General features: G+C 36.3%; 2 long non-coding RNA genes across 2 annotated transcripts; one reads left to right on the top strand and one right to left on the bottom strand.

Moving 5' to 3' along the window:
• Window positions 1–575: 575 nt before the first annotated feature.
• LOC132902759 (uncharacterized) lies at window positions 576–1,744 on the top strand. The gene is made up of 2 exons (XR_009657230.1): window positions 576–781; window positions 1,135–1,744. It is a non-coding gene; the product is annotated as an uncharacterized LOC132902759 (long non-coding RNA).
• A 519-nt stretch (window positions 1,745–2,263) lies between these two features.
• On the bottom strand, window positions 2,264–2,996 carry LOC106143380 (uncharacterized). The gene is made up of 2 exons (XR_001228890.2): window positions 2,873–2,996; window positions 2,264–2,457 (listed from the first exon to the last, which is right to left on the bottom strand). It is a non-coding gene; the product is annotated as an uncharacterized LOC106143380 (long non-coding RNA).
• Window positions 2,997–7,548: the final 4,552 nt, after the last annotated feature.

The following is a 7,548-nucleotide window of genomic DNA, read 5'->3' as shown; positions in this document are numbered from 1 at the left end:
GAACCGATAATTTTCTTTTAACGTTTTTATATATCCTTTAGATGAGTACACTTAACAGTTAAATTTATGCAGTTGAATTAAAAGTCACCCTGTATAGAATGATTAGATCTTAGATGATAGAAAGCAACTTTAAGGCTTACCTTAAGATTGCTTTCTGGGTCATTCTACTTTTTAGTGCAGGTTTTTGTGTCCCCCCGGCCAAAAATATCTGGATCTGCCATTTTACTAAAAAAATAAAAGGAATTTGCGGGACACGCAAAACTGGCGCATTATTACCTTAATTTCAATAAACATTTACATTTGAATATTTTAACTATTTTAGGTTATTTATGGTAACAAAGTGGAGTGTTACGGTAACATAGTTGTTTTCCATAGTGTTGCAAAGTGTCCCCGGTCTAATGTACGCGGACTACCTAACCAAAAAAAGTATGTTTCTTAGAGTGGAGTCCTGCTTCAAAAAATTGGTAAGGTTACTTAATTTGTGGGCATTTATTTCGTTTTTATCATATACTTTTAATAGGTTTAGTTTTTTTTTAAATAAATAATTGGATTTTGTCCCTATAGAACAAGATAAATACAGTACAACTATGTTACCGCTTTTAAAAATACCGTTGTAGTCGCAGAGCACTGCTGGTCGCGTGCTCGATCGGTAGGATGTGCATGAGAAGAACGGGGTGGGGGGGAAAGGTAGCAGGCCGCGCGACGCCATTTTAGTCACTGCCATGTTGTGAATCACGACGCGTGTGTTTATTCGGTGTGCACTTTGTTACCCGGCAAAAAGGTAAGTTTCTGAACTTTTACGTTATGTTTTAAACATTGAGACATAGTATTTATGTCACTTAGTTGTATTTTATTGTGTGATTTGGAAATTACTTCATTATTTCGTAAATATTAGATAAGATCATGTAATTTTACAACTGTGTTACTGGTCCACTTTGTTACTCCACTGTGGTAACCCAGTAGTAAAGAAGGTAACAGTTGTAAATATACTCTGCTAATGATACTTTCCAATTTGATTTAACTTTATTTGTTCGTATTGGACCCCTACGTTTGTAAATTACCAATTTTACATTTATTTACTGGCTTACTATTATTACTAAAGGTAAAATTATGTGATCTTTTTATCTTTAACAGAACATCATGCCGCTAACACCAGCCGAAAAACAACGTCGGTACCGAAACAAACTAAAATTAGACCCTGTTTAAGAAGAGGAAGCAAGAAAAAAAGCTTTGGAAAAGTACCACAAAACGAAACGCCTCGTCAAAGACTTATCGTCACGTCAACATCGCCAAATAAAAAAAAATGGCGGGTTACCAACAGTAAAAGAAGGGACCGTATTCGCGCCCTGGAATCTATTATAAGATATACTCCTGAATTGACACCACAACCCGTTGTACCTCGTGAGAACACATCACCCACAGGACAAAATGCACCCAATATTCCTGAAAATTATCCGATACCCGATTCTCGTAGGTTGTGTACACCTCTATGTCTATCTCCATTGCCTTCACGCCAGAATGCTCAAGAAAGCGCTCAAGAACAGATGCCTAGACAATCACTATTGCAATCATGTATGGCTCTGGAACGATCAACGTCAACGGTGACGTCATCTACATCAGCTTCTGCCTCTGCGAAGAATTGTGGACGAAAACAAGTAACTTGAACAACTGTGTTACCATTGTGTCCCTAATTCTAAGTAAAGGTTTTTCAACTTGAGTTGTACAATTAGCTTATAAATTACATTACAGGTATATGAAAACTAAGAGATATATATATATTTTAAATGTTAAATACGTTACTAAGATATTTGCAGACATAATATACATTTTATGTTAAATTATTGTAGACAAAAGTGCACAATAGTAACACAGCTGTCTTTTAAATGTGATTTATCAGACTGAATAAAAAATAATATCTAATTTTATTTATGAAAGAGAAAGATATAGGTTTCTAAAATACGTTTTGTTAATTGTTTCTTTGTAATGAGTGACTAAAAGTACTCAATAAAAATATTTTGATTGGTAACAAAGTGGTATGATTTTCTTACCTTGGCCGACAAAACCCTTATTATTTGAAAAAAATATGTGTAAAATTCGCTGCTGGCAGTTAATTGTAATTGTGTATGTATAATTACGCATAAATGCAGTAAAATTACTTCATTTATCTTTAATCATAAAATTTTTGAAACCTACTTTTATCAGCGCCGAAAACCTGCACTAAAAAGTAGAATGACCCTTCTAATTTATTTATTAAACAATAAAATACAAATAATTCGAAATTTTTATTTAATTATGGTGCAGTGGTTACATTGGTTGCTTGTCGCCTGTACATTGGATCCTTATCTGGTATCAGGTAGTAGAATGTCACTTTGGTTCTTTTGATGCGAGTTACCTTATCTTTCTCTGTCACTATGTCAATTGGGACCGCACCCTCCGTTAAATTCAGCAAATTTGTCACTAGAATATAAATAATAAAAAAATAAATAGAAATAATTAAAAAAACAAAGATTGAGAGAGATTTGGTGATTTAAAAAGTGTACCGTCTCAAGACTCGAAACGCCACTGTTGCTAAATTAGCGCTGTTTGCGCTAAATATAGCGCTGTACTAGTATAACATCTCATGGGAATCGGTTCAGTAGTTTTTGTCCTGATACATGGACACACAAATACACTGTCATATTATAATATTAGTATGGAAGAACATAGAGGTTATCAATAGGAATATTACTTCTAAAATAGCTAAAATTTTGCCCGCAAATTATCACACTATTCTCCTAGGGGAATTTGGTAAAATTGTTTTATTATTCTTCCCAAAGCATAATCATGCCGCACAAAAAAAAACATTTGTATAAATTCAAAAGAATTCACTCACATATCGTACAAAACACAATGTATTTTATTAAACGCAACATTTTGTATGAAACTTATTTGGTATCAGACGTCCACGATACATTTTATTTCGATAAATATAAATTGGGGACTGAAATTGAATCGCTTCTTATCAGGATTTCATTTCCTTTATATATTGATAGAAATGTAAACATATATATCCATTTACGCGATACGGAATTTCACGGAATTGGTTGCTTTTTTGTTTGCAACAAAACGGTATTAGCGTTTAATTTCGAATCAGTGTTATTTTTTTTTATTTTTGAAACGGAAATACATTCATTTTCAAACTTTAATACGGGAGAAGAAGCAAGTTTGATCTGCCATTCCCTTCATTCTTATCTGCGCATGCGCAACACCGTTTTTATCGTGCAAAAAACTATCGCTGTCTCGATGGATGTCGTCTAGCCGACTAAGAAAATAGCTAAAAACTTGAGATTCTTTTGTAGGCGATGGGCTAGCAACTTGTCACTATTTAAATCTCAATTCTATCATAACGTTAGGTGAACGTGGCCTTTCAGTCTTGTTCACAACTGTTGGCCCTGTTTATCCCGCAAGGGCTATAGACGTGATTAACCAGAAGTAAGATGTATCCCAAACAAATAAACAAACAATATTAGTTAGAAACTTGGAATTTGAATACAGAATATTAATTGATTGGTTGAAGTAAATACAAGTCAAAGTATAAATACAACGTTGGAGGGGAAAGGGTGGGGTCAGAGCGAATGTAATGTACTTAGGTCAGTTTGTACAAAGATCATACTTTTTGTCTTTCTTTGTCTCTAAAAATAAGTACAATACTAAATACTTAGGTACCTTAACAGCCTATAAAAGTCCACAGCTGAACTGAGGCCTCCCCAGAAATGGGGGGGATTTTACCCATAGTCACCACGCTGGGCAGGTGGGTCGGTGACTTTGGTCAATTGATTTTGGAGTATGTTGTCATGTCAGCGTAGGCTGCGCTGCTGCCAGCCTCCCGCTTCATCCCTTAATCACTTCTTACCTTGTGACACCTTATCGATTAAAAGTAATGCCGTGTGGTTCCCGGCACCAATACAAAAAAAAAATAGGACCACTCCAACTCTTTCCCATGGATGTCGTAAAAGGCGACTAAAGGATAGGCTTACAAACTTGAGATTCTATTTTAGGACGATGGGCTAGCAACATGTCACTATTTGAATCTCAATTCTATCATTAAGTCAAGCTGAATGTGGCCATTCAGTCTTTTCAAGACTGTTGGCTCTGTCTACCCCGCAAGGGATATAGATGTGACCATATTTGTGTATGTATGTACTGTATATAAAGTTAAATTTGACATGCCACATTCCCGCTAAAGGCTTTTATAGTATCTTATGATGTTTACACGTGTTTCTCAATGTACGCCATTTACATTTTTAATTCGAGTAACATCACTTGGCAAAGTTACAGCTCTCGCAACTTGGTATTTGGTTCAATTTTAATAGAACAAATCCATAGATCTTTGAACTCATAGACGTGGCATTGTTTTATGATGTAGATTTCCAGTTTTAAATACCTTTTAAGTGTCGTTTGGTTCGGCACCAATATTAAAAAGAAAAAAACATCGCTTTCTCATGGATGTCGTAAAAGGCGACTGTGGGTTAAGCTTATAAACTTGGGATTCTTCTTATAAGCGAGAATGGGCTAGGAACCCGTCATTATTAGAATCTCAATCGTGGACTGTTAGTCTTTCAATATCACTAAATAATTGTCATATCTTTTAGTTTCACAACTTAGGTTGACATCAAATTAATTACTTCCAAAGCCGCTTTCAAAGCGTTAGTGCAGATCGGTAACAAACTGCACTGCAGCATTTTCTTCAATAACTCCACAATTATCCAAACATAGAATAGAAATGTGGCCGAGTGAATACATTGTTATGATTAATTGATTTAATCGAAATTTAAAAAATAAATAAGTATAATTTTGAATGGAAAATCATAGTATTATGCGTGTGTGCTTACAAACCACCAGGTTTTCTCTTTTTATATTGGTGCCGGGAACCACACGGCACAACTCCAACTCATTTCCATTGGATGTCGTAAGAGGCGACTAAGGAATAGCCTTATGAATTTGGGATTTTTATTTTAGACGATGGGCTAGCAACCTGCCACAATGTAAATCTCAATTCTATAACAGCTAAATGTGGTCTATCAGTCTCTTCTAGACTGTTGGCTCTGTCTACCCCGCCAGGTATATAGACGTGGCTATATCACTAAGGGTGTACCCAGTTGCACTGTTCGCTACAATATGCTACCGAGCCCGTCTGCTAGGAAAGTGTCGTTTTTATGTAACATCACATACATACATACATACATATAATCACGTCTATATCCCTTGCGGGGTAGACAGAGCCTACAGCCTTGTAAAGACTGATAGGCCACGTTCAGCTATTTGGCTTTAAGATAGGATTGAGATTCATATAGTGACAGGTTGCTAGCCCATCGCCTAAAAAAAGAATCCTAACTTTATTATACTTTCCCTAAGTCGAGTTTAACGAAATGCGTAATCACTTCTAACCTTGTGGCACATTATCGATTAAAAGTAATGCCGTGTGGTTCCTGGCACCAATACAAAAACGAATAGGACCACTCCAACTCTTTCCCATGGGTGTCGTAAAAGGCGACTAAGGGGTAGGCTTACAAACTTGGGATTCTATTTTAGGGCGATGGGCTAGCAACCTGTCACTATTTGAATCTCAATTCTATCATTAGGCCAAAAAGCTGAACGTGGCCATTCAGTCTTTTCAAGACTGTTGGCTCTGTCTACCCCGCAAGGGATATAGACGCGACCATATGAATGTATGTATGTACTGTATATAAAGAAGAATCCCAAGTTTATAAGCCTATCCTTTAGTCGCCTTTTACGACATCCATGGGAATGAGACAGAGTGGTCCTATTCTTTTTTGTATTGGTGCCGGAAACCATACGGCATGATTTAATACTTTTTCAATTTCAATTTCAATGTACCTTCTATTTATTAAGGTATCTCATGTTAAAATTGGTATGCATTACCTGCTCAAAGTTACCCGAAACTGGGGGGTTGGCGCTGATGAGTACTAATGACGGACGCGTTTGCACTTCGTCTGTTGACTTTGGCAAATTAATCGCTATCTTATATCAATTAATACAAGGTGCCGTTAGCACTTTAGATAAGGACCACTCCATATCTTTCCCACGCATTTCGTTAAACTCGACTTAGGAAAAGTATAATAAAGTTAGGAATTTAGGATTCTTTTTTTAGGCGATGGGCTAGCAACCTGTCACTATTTGAATCTCAATTCCATCCTTGAGCCAGACACCTGAACATGGCCTTTCAGTCTTTTCAAGGCTGTTGGCTCTGTCTGCCTCGTAGGTGATAAGGACGTGATTATATATATATGTATGTATGTGATAGGCATGTCCCTCTTCGTCACGAGTAACTCGTCTTATCTCCTAGATGGTTAGTCACCAGTAGAGATGTATTGAAAAATGGATTTTTTTTGCCTTTTTAAACTTTATAAGTACAAAATGCACTTAAATTAAATTTAACAACCATGCTACATGTGTAGGTTTTAATTAAATCCATTGTTTACGGTACAGCTGCGAAAACATCGCTGATTGGGCGACACGGATGCAAACATATTTTGTCAATAATATTTTGTTTTCACACATACGATTTTATTGCCTTCATAATTTTAGGCCATTCAACAGATTTAGCAGATAGCCGTATGATTCCTACCACCAATACAAAAAAGAATAGGACCACTCCGTCTCTTTCCCATGGATGTCGTAAAAGGCGACTAAGGGATTGGCTTATAAAATTGCGATCCTTTTTTTTAGACGATGGGCTAGCAACCTGTTACTATTTGAATCTCAATTCTAGCATTAAACCAAATAGCTGACCTATCAGTCTTTTCAAGACTGTTGGCTCTGTCTACCCCACAAGGGATATAGACGTGACCATATGTATGTATGAACGAATAAAACTCATGGAAAATTGTTGACTACTAATAACTTCTTTTGAGTTATTTGTGAGTTCATTGCTTTTACATAGTATTAAATTACAATTCAAAATTTTTATGTGCAAATTGTGAACAGGTTGCTAGCCCATGGCCTGAATGATGAATCCCAAGTTTATATTAAGTAGGAACGTACTATAACTAATATATAATTTTTAATCAAAATAATTCAACACAATAATAGCGAGCCGCAGTGTAATCACAATTTGCAAATACGCGTCACAAACACCAAACCAAACTGATTGATCAACCACACTTTGTAATTACGCCTCTGGCGTGATGAAAACGTGTAGGTCTACATTTTCAATAGCTTTATTTATGACTAACTGTTGTCCGCGATATCAGTCATTTAAACATCCATTTTTAATATTAGAAGGACTAAACGAGGGTTGGTGGTCCATTCGGTAAAGTGCCCCGTTAAATTGCTTGTGGCGAGAAAAAGTACAGGTTCGAATCCCGCCTTGGCCATGTACTCCAATGATTATTTTCGAGTGACAACATTTTGGAAAACACTCGAAGACCACGTTCGGCTGGATGAAACAAATTAAAATTCAGAGATTGCTAGCCCATCTCTTAAAGATGTCTATCGACAGCGCCATCTAACTGGTTTTCTCAGAACTTATTAGGAGCGTACATGCAA

This window comes from Amyelois transitella, chromosome 17 (genome assembly GCF_032362555.1).
Source record: "Amyelois transitella isolate CPQ chromosome 17, ilAmyTran1.1, whole genome shotgun sequence".
Taxonomy (NCBI): domain Eukaryota; kingdom Metazoa; phylum Arthropoda; class Insecta; order Lepidoptera; family Pyralidae; genus Amyelois; species Amyelois transitella.
The sequence above is the reverse complement of the archived record's forward strand: the minus strand, read 5'-3'. Positions and strand labels throughout refer to the sequence as shown.